Below are 12,868 nucleotides of genomic sequence, written 5' to 3'. Positions count from 1 at the left end.
TGCATTTTATTATCTGTGGTATCCACAGGGTCTGACAAACGATAATCATGAAGAACTGACTTATGAGTTATAGCAACCTATAGTTACAATGATCAAACATACAATCAACAGAATTAACCTTACAATTAGCAGCACTGACATCAAAGAGATTTTGGATGCATTTCAAGAGTTATTGTTATTCATCACATCAATTATCCTTATGTCATCATCAATGAATATCCTATTTTATATTATAAAGGCACAATTAGTTATATTAATTTTAAAAACATAGGTTGTAGCCTAAAAATGTCATGATATAATCATTCAGATGTTTGCCTTGGTAATTCAAGACTCGTTTTTTCCGTTTGTGTAAACTTAAATGTGTGTTGTCTTTTTATAACTGTTAACTGCAATATTTGTCTGATTTTTGTCTCCTTGTTAATGTTACTACAACAGAGAAGCAACAGACCAGAGCATTGTGTGTGTGTGTGTGTGTGTGTTTTTTAAGCCGTTCATGCATCCTCGCTAAAGTTTATACATTTGGTTGATCCAAACTAACCTGCATTAGTGGATAGGAGATCTGACCAGTGTTTGTGTACTTACAATAATGTATGGGGTGTATTTGTGTGTCATGGTGCATTGTGCCCCACCGGAAAACAGACATAATGGTTTTGTTTGTTGTATAGCTTCCTGCAGTTCAGGCTTATCTGTTCTGGGCAGAAAAACACATAAAGTGGGCCACTGCAGGGGCGGAGGGGCTTCTAGTCTATGTAAAATAAATCCCGGTATCTTGAGTTCTCAGATTAATTTGCCAGGTAATAACTGCTTATTTATCTTAAATGGAGTGAAGTACAAAATCTGCCTCCATAAATGGTGTATAGATGTAACTTAGCAATTCAAGAGAGAGGGCTCAAATAGCCTAATCTTTCATATAACACAATACTAAGGTTGGTGCCAGGCAAGTTAACTGGTAAATAACAGACCTGACACTTGACTTGGAAGGGCGCAAACTGTTTTTTACAACTTTTAACTCAGAGACCTCCAGAGAGCTCCGAGTTCAGACACCAGATGAACAGTAATGGCGGCCCCCGGTGGAGCAGCTAATGATGGTAAATGGTAAATGGTCTCAACTTATATAGCGCTTTTCCACCTACATTAGGCACTCAAAGCGCTTTACAGCAAGGATCCACTCACCCATTCATACACCAATGTACGCAGACACTGGGGGCAATGTGGGTGAAGTGTCTTGCCCAAGGACACAACGACAATGTGCACTTTCAGGAGGTGGGATGATAAAACCAAAACAAGTGAGTGAACAATACTTTTGGTCATAGCCTTCAGTATAATGTTATTTAGTATGTTTTAACTATATGTTTGTGGAGAAACATTCACGTGATGTTAGCATCTAATTAGCTAACTTTAACGTTCATAGAGTTCGGGAATGTGATGTCATATCGCTAAGCATTATGGAATTAGCAGCAATTGTAAACTAATGGAGATTTTAAAAGTTAAAATACTGGAGTTATTGTTCACATTAAAACACTTGGACACCACAGTGAGTTAGGTGTATTTACCAGCAGTAACTCAGTAGTTAATGGAGTTGTTCCATGGCTTTTTTTCTCCACTTTTTACACTGTTTTTAGCTCATGTTAGTCTATGGAAATGTATGCTAACAGCTGCAAAGATGGCGGATCTCCATGGTAACTGTGGAATTTCCCGAACCCAATACTGTACGAGTTTATTCAGCTGAAATGCTCTGAGGTCCTAATTTTGAAGTGGGGAAAATACCAGTTACTAGTTGCCTGGGACGCACCAAAGTCTTGGATTTGAGTATCAGACCATAGGGCAATGGCATGTTCCCCACCTGCTGATCTCTCTGCATGACTCAGATTTCTGGTAATAAACATTTATACATACATATATTTCCTTTATACAACTGGGGCTTGGGATCATAGTTTGGTAGTGCTCCTGAAAACCATATTTTCTTACAAGAATGAAAATACCTGTGAGAAAAAACAAGACTTAAGGCATCTCAAGTCTTGTTTTTGTTCAGTGATCATCGCTGACACTGAAATTTGAAGGATTCTGTCGACAAGCTTTTATTTGCCAAAGGGGCAAGACAATTATTGAATACAGCAGCTTTGGACACTGGGAGAATGGGATTTAACTCGACAGTCGAATCCACCTCAAGGTTGTTAAAGAAATTACATTGTAGAAATAATAGCCCCAGTAATAGTGGAGGCATGGGAATAGATTTTTTTAAAAGCCCCTGAAATAACCGGGCGCAATCTTCTTAATAGAAATCGAGTTATTTGACATGAGTTTCGGTGGAGAGTTGAATTACTCTAGGATTTCTCGTTTTCTCCTAGAACAGAAGCCATTATGAAGTTAAATTAGTGTTTTTAAATGAGATGCAGCTGTTCCTATTGCCAAACTGTTTTTTTATATATCCATACCAGCCTTTGCAAGACTAAAATTATGACTGAAAGTACTTTATCTGCACTCCTGCCTTTTACTGTAATTGATTAATTTAATGCTGATGTTTCTATTGATTTTATTTGTTTTCTTGTAATTTTGTGCAACTGTGAAGCACTTTGAATTGCCTTGTGTGTGAATTGTGCTCTACAAATAAACTTGCCTTGCCTAAAATTCCTCCACCACCACTTGACCTTTTCGTTTTTGACCATAAAAGGTGAAAAGGAGGCAGATAATGCAGTCTTACAGACTAATTCACTCCTTTCTCCCGATTTGAGCCAAAATGCAACCGGGACATTCCTGTGCTGCCCATTCCAGTAAACAATTTATACACAATAGCACATTGACAGAGTTTCTACAGCAACTGGCTCTGGTGTAGATTAAAGCTGTTGAATGGAGCCTAGATTCATTAAGTCCGTTTCAATGTTGTTGACACTGTTGACAACAAGCAAAAAATAATGGCTTAGGATCGGATCAAACGCACTAGTTTTTTTTAGCCTTTATTGGAATACATTTGGCCTACCGTCCCACGAATACACTATTTTTTGAAAGTAGAAGAACCTGTTTCTCTCCATAATTGCCACCATTCGAGCCATCTCTTTTTTTCAGGAACTCACTTGACTGTCATGCATTATCGTACACTTGCCACACGCCTTTTCCCCTAAATGGCTTATATAATCTGTGTTTGCACCAAAGAAGTAAAGGTCCCTCAAAATGAAAGAGAGTGGGTGTTTCTCATCAAAACTGTGGTGTGTCTGAGCCATTTTTGTTGCACCAGACTGACCTGAACTTCTGTTGGACATTGTGGCTGTTGTAAAGCCATTGAATATGTTGTCAATGCAGACCACAGATAGCTTTCCATGATCTGTGTTGTACAGTATATTACAGCTTTTTATCTCTCTCATAATTAATCAGGATTCATTGTAAAACGTAAGTGATTGAAAAGGGGAAAAAGGAACTCTCTCTACTACGACAACAAAACCAAAATGATGTATAGACAATAAATACGCATAAATACCTGTTCATGCTTGCTCATGCTTGTTAAGTTTGCGGGACACATGTTGGCACAGGTATTGGTTCAGGATGTTCTATATCAGGCAATGTTCCCCTCTGGCTTCACCTGCAGGTGCTATACATGAAGCCCATGTAATAAAATGGGGATCAGCGGCGGCTTCTCTCAGCTCATGGACTAGGCAACTGGCGGATGAAAGGGGTTTTGACCAAATCCACCCGTTCCTCCAAAACTCATACTAAACAGTTAATCACTCACAGCTTCGGACAAAACCCAGGAGGGGTCTGTCTGTGCCTCAATGGCTCTGAAAACCTGGCAAATTGGCTCCAAGTTATAGAAGATCTTTGAAGATAATGACCACACAGAAAGACATATTTGAGCTCACATACTTTTAACAGTATAAAGCAAACAGTGTAAATCCTCTCTGCTAAGATGCTTTGAAAAGGGAGACAAAATATCCATCACGATGCAGGTTTGACTATACAGTAGAGTAAAAAGCATTGTGAGGTGGAGAAGATTGAAGCCCTTAAAATGAAGTTGAACAAAGGCCTACTACTAATACCTACTACAGTGTTTTACAGTGACTAAAGTGAACTGGTGGAGCTCACTTCTGAGCTGTGCTCATGTATTGATCCATGTGCCTGCTTATCTTTATTTATTTGGTTGGGACAGTGCATGTTAATGAACATAAACGATGACTCATGTTTGTAAACACGCCATGCTGGATTGTAGCCTTGTACATGTTTTTAGTGGTTGGAGTCCCCAGAGGAAACCTACGCAGACATGGGGAGAACATGCAAACTACAGGTGGGAATCGAACCTGGGACCTTGTGGCTGTGAAGCACAAGCACTAACCGCTGCGCTACAGTACCGCCCAATGATGCCAGACATGAGCTTCCACATTGTGGAGAGGCAGGTTAGTGGCGATAGTTGGATGGGACTGTACCCTGAGGGATCCTTTAGGATCGGGATAGTGCGCCCTTCGGTTTACCCTTACAGGTGATTCCCATTTCTCAGCAGCTGGTTCATTTGTGCTGCCAAGCGCTCATGGAGTGAGTTTCTTTAGCCAGTAGGCGCGTATCATATCAGGGCCTGGTGCTGTCCAGTTTTTCATACCTGAGACTCTTTCTTGGACGTCTGCCACTGTGATGGTGACTGGATTCTGTTCAGGGAGGTTGCTGAGGTCGTCTCTCAGAGCCAACAGCCACTGTGCATCACTGTTGTGTGCTGCCTCCTTCTCCCATATGCCTTTCCAGTACAGTTCAGTTTCCATCCTTGGTGGGTCTGCTCTGCTGTTGATGCGTACACTTTTGCTGGTTGAGTTGCGAACACCCGGTGTATTCGTCTGGCTTTTTTGTCTCTCGTGCACCTCCTTTGGCAGCTGGCCAAGGCTTGGAGCCTTTGTATTCAAATGCCTTTATGGATTTGCCCCAGAGTATCTCTCTGAGCTCTTGTCCGTCAATAAAAATGGGGAATCTTGAGAACACCATCCCAATACGGGGGTGGCAGCATCATGCTGTGGGGTTGTTTTGCTGCAGGAGGGACTGGTGCCGTTCACAAAATAGATGACATCATGAAGAAAGAACATTATGTGGAAATGTTGGAGCAACATCTCAAGACACGCAAAGTGACCCAAAGCAAACTGCCACACTGGTCACAAAGTGGCTTAAAGAAAACAAAGTCAATGTTTTGAAGTGGTCATCACAAAGTCCTGATCTCAATCCAGTTGAAAATGTATGGGCAGAGCTGAAAAGGCAAGTGTTGACAAGGTGGCTACAAATGCGTCTCAGTTACACCAGTTCTGTTTGGAGGAATGGACCAAAGTTCCTGCCAACTATTGTGAGAAGGAAATCCAAAACGTTTGACCAAAGTTATACAGTTTAAAGGCAAATATTAATGAAATGTATGTAAACTTTTGGCTTTGTAAAAATGTAATATAAAACCGTGTAGAAAATTCTATTTCTCATTCTTCTGGCATTTAGCAAATAGATTTTTTTTTTGAAATTCTACTTGACCTAAAAAAAAAAAAGAGGAAAACTTAATTCTGATTTCATGTCAGACAGTGAGAAAAAAAAGAACAGTGAGAACATCTGGTTCGCACTGTAAATATATTGCCATAATTAAAGACTAAAAATGTTAGTGAGGAGGATATGACGATAAGTATTTACATACAATTTAATCTAAAAAATGTGTTCGCATGTTGTAGCAGCAGACCCACATCGTCTAGAACAAAATATCCACTGGTGGTACTTGATGATAATGTAATTCATTTTTTAAAGATGTGCTTTTAGAGAAGTAGATTTTCCCCAAGACACAACCACAAAAAAATAAAAACACAAAGAGCTCACTCGTCAGTCCAAGGACACTTGATTTTGTTCTTGTGTGGGATGTAGATCGGTTTATTTATTTATTGCCTTTAGGCCCATAATGTGAAAGCATAAGCCGGCGACTGCACAAAGTCTCATTTCTTTTTCACCATTATATCCCTGACACAAAAACACAAAAAGAAGTTCTGAAATATGAACAATTTGTCATCAGTATCGGCAATAATTACTTAATCAATTGATAGTTCCAAGTCATAGAACATAATTAGATACATTACTTAGACTAAATTTCTTTTTCAGCTCCTCTTTCCTTCTACCTTCAGCGGAGTCAAGTTAGTGAAATAAATTTAACACTGCTGATAGTTTCAATTACAAGCCAAATAACCAGATGGAGGTAGTGCGAGGGATGAAAATCTGTACAAGAGCATTTTTTAAAGTTATAATTGTTTATTTTTGATGATTTCTTCGTCACATTTTTTGATTGTGGCAGAAAATATGTCTTCAATCAAGCCAACAGATGGGCTCCCTCACCTCTAACCGATAAAACCATATTAGGTATTGAAGTGCTCAAAGCAGGGCCACACTACGATATACAAAGAAAATAATATAATAAAAAGCACACCCCATATAAATCAAAGATACCCCATGCTCTTTGGAGTGCACAAATGAAATATAGATGATTCTTTTGTTCGGAACTTTAAAAAAGGCACATGAAAGAGCCTCTGCATAAAGTTACTGGACACAAGCTGTAACATGTTATTCCAGGTAACTGCAGCTTTCTGACAAGCAATTATAATGTTAAGTGTTATAGGAGAAACCCCACAAACAGCTTAGATACAGCATATGGTTGTGTTAAGAAGATATAACTATAATAAGCAGTTTGCAAATGATCTTGCCATTAACCAACTACAAAGCCTTCATGACCAGCCATGAAGAACCTTAAAGAGCTGAACCACGCAATCGGTTTTTATGACCCAGTTGACTCTTGTGTTTGGAGATTGAATCCCTTCAAAAATATTTCCATACTTCTCCGTTCATGCAGATGTTTGCTTTTGATGGGCCCACTCAGAAACTATGTCAGTTTCCAGATATGTTCTATGAAGTAGGAAAAAGAGAGACACCTCCACATACGGGAGAATTAAAGGCAATTCAAAGGAACAGGTATTTGAGTGATTGGTCAAGGACATTAAGTTTTCGCCAAATGTAATTTATCTTTAAGAACATACAGCATTATAGCATATTTTGTAGCATATTTTATATATTAAAATTGTATAACAAATGCTTAGTTGTATGACGGTAGCTTGATCAAGAAGCATAAAACAAATAAACTGAAGAAAAAAATAAATAATGATAATGTCTCGTCACTATTGGCATTAATTAAAAACAATTCAATTCAGTAATTGCCCAATAACAATGGGGCCTGCCTGGGCTCAGCATGAACGGACGTTGTGGGCCCGCCCTCGTGTGGACTCACCCGCAGAGGGAGCTGTGGGGGTGTTGGGTGCAGAGCGGACTGGGCGGGAACGTCACCTCACTGGGGGGAAGGAGCCTGAGCTTGTGTGGGAGGTCGAGAGGTACCAGCTAGATATAGTAGGGCTCTCCTCCACGCACAGCTTGGGCTCCAAAACCCAACTCCTGAAGAGGGGCTGGATGCTCCACTTTTCTGGCATGGCCCATGGGGAGAGGAGGACTGGGGTGGGCTTGCTTATTGCCCCCAAGCTCAGCCACCACATGAACGAGGGGGTCGCATCCCTATACTTTCAGGTTTGGAAAAGGTGTCTCACTGTTGTCTCGAGCTACAGGCCCAACATCGTTGCAGATTATCCGGCCTTCTTGGAGTCCCTGGGGGTTCTGTACTATTTACAGTCTGTCGATAACAAACATGTTCGAGCACAATTCTGTCCATAAGTGCACATGGCACAGGTCGATGATCGACTTTGTATTTGTGTCAATTGATCTCAAGAAATGTGATAAAGACATCAGCACATGCTGATGTTTTTATCCACTGCCCCCCATGCACAGTAGCGGTAAATATTAGTCTAGTGCGGTCTGTGGGAGGTAAAGCTTGGGGAGGGACCACTGCTGTGCCTAACATTGACATAGGTGTCTGTCCATCTAGACACTTACTGCGCCAGGTATAAAGATGAAGAGTGCCCCCGTATGAGCAAAAATCAAGTCTACAGTCTGCTTTTTGAAACACAAGATTGGGCCCATGGAGTCTAAGTGGATCATTCTCCTCATCTATTGTCAGTGTTGTGACTGCAAGGCCCCAAGCTGAAGAAGGAGTCCTACCTGGCCTTATAGCTTGTAGGACTCTGGAGGCGGCTGACAAGCATGCTGCTACTCATTCAGTCACAGAGACAAAGACTCATGTTCATGTCTCTGCAACATCGCGTGGTGGTTGAGGGCAGTGACTCTGGACTGGCAGACCGGAATGGTGGTCCCTCTGATTAGTTAAGGTGACTGGAGGGTGTATTCCAACTACAGGGGGATCGTGGTCCTCAGCTTCCCCTGGTAAGGTTTATTCTAGGGTGCTGAGAAGAGAATCCGAACCTCGGATTCAGGAGGTCGTGGCACACAGGACCAGCTCTATTCTCTCCATCGGGTGTTTGAGGGTGCATGGGAGTTCGCTCCTTTATGTCGAGAGGAGCCAGGCAGGGAATGGATGACAATAGAGCAATCTCAATTATCAATATCAGCCTTCAAATGTGAGGTCTACGGTCAGTCCTGTGGCAGTAACAGCAACTGGTTTGTGGCTTGCAAGAGTAACACGGAAAACCTTCTTTTTAAGTTATGGTTCCAGAGTGACAACCATTCATGTTTGTTTGCACTGATGTTCATTAATTATTTATGTTCGCAAGTCATTGTAAAAAAAAGTATTTGTATTGTTTGTAATATGACAAAATAGAAGAAATTTGATCAATAAATATGAAGGAGGGGCCTGTGTTAACTCTTTTCAAAGATTATAGTGGTACACCTATTTTCTACTATATTCACACTGCTGGGTTCCTGTTTTCTGTAAGTTGCAGCAAAAGGCCATACAATTGCATTGAGCTTTAATAACAGCAGCAGGGCCCTGGGCTTGTGTTAATTAGCTACGTTGAAGCAGGATAAACATGAAGCCGCCCTCTGCCTGACATGGGCTCGCACTAGTGGAAAACAAACAGCTCCAACATTCTTCTATTCCCCAAGCGGAGATTATACCAGGCTCACGTTAAATCTGACTGATCGCCACCACAAAGGTCAGACAGTAACATTTGGTCTGGACAGAAAAGTGAAGAGAGTTGGTGTCGTAAGAGGAGCTTGACCAATCTCATCTAATCTCAGAAGCTCTATAATATTGGCCCTATTTAGCAGCAACAAACAGAGACTCATTTGCAGAGTGTTCGCCCACTGATCCAAAGGTTGATAGTTCAATCCCAGTTCTGTTTGCATACCTGTGTCTCATGTAGGTTAGCATTTGCGTTAGCATGCAATTTCCTGACCAAAAGCATACAGTGAGTTGAGGACACCAGCCACAAGTACAACATTATAGAAATAAAGACTATTACAATTACTAAAACTATTCCAATTACTTACTTTCGAATTGACATTGGTCAATGTGAGTGAGTCCCAATGTGTGAGAAATACCTCGCATTGGGACATAATAAATTGTCCAGCATTTCAAGCACTGCTGCAGCGGCAGTAGATGCAGTAGTATAACCCTCACAGTGACAGACACATGCTATTTAAGTCCTACTTGCATCCAAAGGCCTTCCCAGTCCTTTTGTATTACTTTGAACTTTTGAAGGCCTGTATAGCACCGCAGCATACACTCATGGCTACTTAAAATGCATGCATACAAAGCTCGATTCTACCAGACTTCTGATTCTACTCTAAAAGCTAGATGGAAGCACAGCAAAGGTAATTCTTTCCTTGCAATAATTATGTTTTCAGCAGGCGCAGAGCAGGGTTGCCTTTCTGAAAAGGCGCCCAAACTCACCTCAACGTTGACCTAGCATGTGTTTTGGAGGTGAGGAATTGTGTATACAGCTCAGTGGTATTCATTAGATTGCAACAAACTAATGGCAACAAGAAACATGGTGTCACAAGAATTTGCAGAGGCTTCTCCCTCCCAAAATGACGATGTTTTGTTTTTTGTGTCTTTTTCTTGTGAACTGTAAATGGTAAATGGCCTCAAATGGTCTTATTTAGTGCTTTTTCAACTACATTGGGCAAAGCTTTTCACATCAAGGAACTACTCACCCACTCACGCCCTCATTCATTCTTGTACCTTACCTTCATGCACCAATGTATGCAGACAGGCAAGGCAAGTTGGCAGAAGTGTCTTGTCAAGGTTCAACAATATTAATTGGACACAGTACCATTTGAATGGCTGGCAATATGGACAGAGTTATCTCAGTGCCCTAGGGCAAAATGAAAGTGTCCATCAGCAGGAGCTAGGATTTGAACCAATAACCTTATCGTTAGAAGGCTCTTTTATGAGCCACCATAAAATGTTGGGTTTTTCGGCATTTGCAGAGTCGGTGCTGGCCCTTCTGGGGTCCTAAGCAAAAATCCACACGGGGGCCCTACAGTACGCATGCCATGGTTATTCGACAAAGAGCAAATCCATTTGCGGTCAAAAATGGTTCCACTGTGCAGTAGTGCAGGGCAGAAGTGGAATTCAGGCCCCGTCCCTCTGTGTGAGAACCACTAACCATAAAGCCACTGTGAGACTGGGATTTAGGACTATAATCTATTTCTCAACTTTTTAAAATGGTAAATGGTCACATTGTCTCACCTCTGGTTCCTGACCCACAGTTTTGGACCCGCTGATTTAAAACTAAATGAAACCTGCACCTGACGGTTATTTCTGTCTGAGAATTAGCCTGTGAGTAGCCCAATTAGTTTTAGACTGTGCACATTCAGAGAACCAGAGTTACTGTAAGTAGCTGCATGCATTAGAAGCGTGTGGATTCAACTCATATTTGAGACAAATTGGCCGTAACAATGCATTGATTAATCAGTGAAACAACACCGTAGTTTGACTGAGTTGTGTGGCCCTTGTGGCTGCGGGGGCCCTAGGCACCTTGCATAGTTTGTCTATAGGAAAAAACGGCTCTGGGCGTTTGGCAAATGTTTTGGGGATGTTTTTTGTTTTTGTTTCAATGCATGTAGGCCAACAGATAGAAATTTGCCCAGACCTATAATCTTGGGGATGTGATCTGCTCCAGATCTCAACAACTATGAGCGATGCGACAGAAAAGGAGGAGAATAAACAGTGAAGATATTTGAGCCAGACCACTGGCTAGTCCACACTTGCCGTCTCTCCCAACTTCTGGTGGGCATTGCACTCTCTTTGGATATCAAGATGGACTGCATGTTTCTCACTGCACTTTAAGTGCAGTGTTTTGGCTCAGCAACATTGATTAGACACAGTACTTTTCACTGGCTGGCAATATGGACAGAGTTATCTCAGTGGGATTCCATCCTGACTGAGAGAACCCAAGAAGCTGAACTCTCTCCCATCCCCATCTGCTGAGCCCTTGTAAACATATTTGATATTGCTCTCAAAATAATGTTTAAATTAATAATTCACTAAACTGAATTTTAGTTTGTTCAAATAAAAACATACTTATTAGATTAGATTGTTTGAAAGCGGACAGTGCAATTTCATCAAACATGGCAACAACAACAAAAAATAGCCAGAAGGCTATTTGTCATCTGTAGTCCCCTGATGTAAAAAAAAAAAAAAAGCATCAAAATAAATTTACAATAATACATTTGGGTGGTATGGCGTACAAGACAACAAGTCTCTGACAATCAATAATGACATATAAATGTCAAACTGTTAAATAGCTAAAGGCACACAGTACCTGCAGTTACAATAAAGACATGTTCAAAAGTACAAATACAAATTTACAATACAGAACATGTCTTTTAATGTTGGCATACGTAAATGTTAATGAGCCACATTTCCTTTTGTTTTGTGAAGGCCTTGTAAGTGGTTACCTGTTCAACCTCCTCAGGTATTGAGTTCCACTCAGCAGTGACCCTGATTTTTTCACTCATCTGTTTTTGCAAATGAACTTCATATATTCCTTATATATTCCCTTGAACCGTGTACTGTCACTATAAGCTCATTTGGAAAACGTTATCCACCACTTTCCTCTTTATCTCCTCGTGCTAGGTCTTGCTTCATTTCCTGGTCTGTAAATCAAAATGTCCACTGTGATAATTACACAGACTCATTATGAGCCCGCCACTGTCACCTTATTGATTGAGTTATGTTTTTCCTAATGAAAGCAAAGGGATGGACAACTAAAATGGGCATGGCATGTGGTTGGGACTGCAATTACCGTGTTTTAAATTAACTTTCTTTTTGTGTTTGTTAACAACACATTTATGCATATTACTTCCTGAAAATGACTGAAAATGTGGCAAAATCATACACTGTAAGATTGCAAAGTGAAGAGAGAGAGAAATTTAAAAGTAAACAACAACATATGCTCCCTTCCCCATTGCTCCTGATTGGACCTGACAGGCCGGTTCACAGGAAAGCTCGTCTCATTGGTCAAAGCGATAGCCCGGGGAGTCTGATTAGTTGCTGAAATCAGCAAAGGAAGGGACTTCAGAAAAAAACAAAAACAACAATTTACTATGATGTATTTCTGACCCAGGCGATTATTCACAAACTATTAAATTTGTGAAACATCTAAAACTACAACATCTTTAATATACATGCTCCTGAGCATCAGAATAGGCTCACCTTTAATGCACAGTGAAAAGGATCAAACAAGAATAAAAGTAGAGATCTTGAATCTTCGTGAATGCAGTTTTAGTAATTAAATAACAGCCCGTCCGGTTGTTTGGACGCTTAGGCAGAGGACGACGCTGTGCTGAAACCTGCTCTGAGCTATGATGAGCACCTATGGACTATGGAAGGAGCACTTCTTGGATTACTGCTGAATAAAATCAAGTCTGAAAATTGACAAGAAATAGGTTGGCTAGTTATATTAACTTGGTTTCATCTGCTTGGTATTGGAGGAATCTGCTATGCCTTGGGTTAGGTGGCATGGTGGTGCAGCAGTTAGCC

This window comes from Gobius niger (assembly GCF_951799975.1).
Source record: "Gobius niger genome assembly, chromosome: 2".
Taxonomy (NCBI): domain Eukaryota; kingdom Metazoa; phylum Chordata; class Actinopteri; order Gobiiformes; family Gobiidae; genus Gobius; species Gobius niger.
Note: the sequence above shows the minus strand (reverse complement) of the source record.